We start from the raw sequence: 2,638 nt of genomic DNA, 5'->3' as shown, positions 1-2,638 counted from the left end.
CGAGGAGAAAAGTAAAGCTGTCTTGTTTAGGCAGTCTGACTTTGCTGGTGATCTCACAGTGTAGGCAGGAAGCTGTGCAGCCTGGAAATATCCCAGTTGGGAAAGAGATTGATACATGTCTCCGCAAGAGAGGCAGTGGCTGGGGAGCCAGAAGCCTGAGACTGTGCCCTTCCTAGACCATAGAGGGGGAATACAAGTGCAGTTGCCCTGAACTGTGACACTTGTGTGTTTTAATACAGATTGTTTGAGTGCACCCAGTGCTAGATATGTGGGGTTGATCAGCTTTGCCTTAGCCCTAAAGTTATGAGCTTTATTTGGTCTTTGAATGGCACTTCAGAAGTCCCTGGGAGTCAACTTGGAGACAGTGTTTACACCAAAACAGTCTGCAACGAGAGGCTAAGTATTGAGAGATCGGACTATGTTCCATCTCTCTATTCAGGTTCTGATACTGTGTCTATCAGAGACATAAAAACAGCAGATAGTTTATGGAGGAAGGTGATTTTAAAAAATGGAAGAACTCTCTACTGCTCTGGAAGGGGCAATAATCCAGAAAAGAGCATAATATTTTTCATGGCAGTTTGTTGCAGCACTGCTTTGCTCTGGACAGCACATGACTTCATCTGTTATCAGCTGGCTGAAGATACCTGAAAGAGAGATTGACTCAGTGGAATTGTACTAGGGTGGACTTGACCCAGAGAAGCAACAGAGGGTCCTGTGGCACCTTTAAGACTAACAGAAGTATTGGGAGCATAAGCTTTCGTGGGTAAGAACCTCACTTCTTCTTGCATCTGAAGAAGTGAGGTTCTTACCCACGAAAGCTTATGCTCCCAATACTTCTGTTAGTCTTAAAGGTGCCACAGGACCCTCTGTTGCTTTTTACAGATTCAGACTAACACGGCTACCCCTCTGACACTTGACCCAGAGACAAGCTTTGACATGATCTGCAAAAAGAACAGGAGTACTTGTGGCACCTTAGAGACTAACAAATTTATTTGAGCATAAGCTTTCGTGGGCTACAGCCCACTTCATCAGTTGCATAGAATGGAACATAGAGTAAGAAGATATATATACGCATACAGAGAACATGAAAAGGTGGAAGTTCCCATACCAACTCTAAGAGGCTAATTAATTAAGATGAGCTATTATCAGCAGGAGAAAAAAAACTTTTGTAGTGATAATCAAGATGGCCCATTCCAGACAGTTGACAAGAAGGTGTGAGGATACTTAACATGGGGAAATACATTCAATTTGTGTAATGACCCAGCCACTCCCAGTCTCTATTCAAGCCCAAGTTAATGGTATCTAGTTTGCAAATTAATTCCAGTTCAGCAGTTTCTCGTTGGAGTCTGTTTTTGAAGCCCACGAAAGCTTATGCTCAATAAATGTGTTAGTCTCTAAGGAGCCACAAGTACTCCTGTTCTTTTTGCAGACACAGACTAACACGGCTGCTACTCTGAAACCTGACATGATCTGGAATCTCATCAGAAATTACCCTACAAATGGACTCAATAGAAAATGCAGTTTAACATAAGTTTTCTTAAAAAAAACTTCTGTAACTTTGTGCCAAGTGCCACTTCCACTACAGCCAAACCAAAATGAAAACTGCAGGACACATGAACCCTCAACTGTGGGAAATCTTCCCCTTTCTCTCTCTCACACACTTCCTTTTCACACTCAGTTTAATGATGAGTTTGTGTTTGCCCAGTCCCAATGGTCTCCATTTACTGGATGAAGGCTGGAGAAGTTGTTGTCAGGATGTCTTCTGTCAAGACTCAGCGCCTCATCCTAGGACTCTAGCTGCAGGAAGGGAAATATACACCCCTTACACCTGTGTTAAGGATTCCACCTTGGGAGGGTCAGACACTGAAGGGACCTTTCCAGGTCGGGAGAAATGCTACTGAGGCACTGCATGGTCTGAGCAAAGACATGCCACAAGGTATTCACTTCCACCTCCAACACATAATGAAAATAATATGTACCCCAATCTCATCCAGCTCAGTCTGTCATGCAAAACCTTCCTGGTGAGCTGAGGAGCTTTAAAGCAGAGTAACTTTCCAAATGAATGGCCCATGTGCCAGTCAGATCTGTTGACACGAGAGTATGTAGTCACCATCAAGGTTCTGTGCGACGGGGTGTATTGGAGAAGGATGGGGTATGAGTTGCTTTTCCATATGTATCAGTGATGGAAGTTGGTACCTTTTGTGAAGTGTAACTGACCACCTTGTTTCCATCCCAATGCCTAAAGAAATGCTATAGTAAAGTATAGTAAATGATAATAAAGAACAGAATTGTCAGACACACATAGATGAATGTAATGTTGGGGGAAGTGTTAACATGTTTTTTTTAAAGAGAAATCATGCCTCGTCAGTCTACTAGAAATCTTTGAGAGGCTCAAAAAGCATGTGGGCAAGGGGGATTCAGTGGATATATATCATCTACATAGATTTTCAGAAAGCCTTTGACAAGGTCTCTCACCAAAGGCTCTTAAGCAAAGTAAGCTGTGATGGGATAAGAGGGAAGGTTCTCTCATGGATCAGTAACTAGTTAAAAGATAGGAAACAAAGGGTAGGAATAAATGGTCAGTTTTCAGAATGGAGAGAAGTAAATAGTGGTGTCCCCCACAGGTCTGTACTGGGCC

This window comes from Trachemys scripta, chromosome 7 (assembly GCF_013100865.1).
Source record: "Trachemys scripta elegans isolate TJP31775 chromosome 7, CAS_Tse_1.0, whole genome shotgun sequence".
Classification (NCBI taxonomy): domain Eukaryota; kingdom Metazoa; phylum Chordata; order Testudines; family Emydidae; genus Trachemys; species Trachemys scripta.
This window is presented reverse-complemented; position numbering follows the sequence as displayed.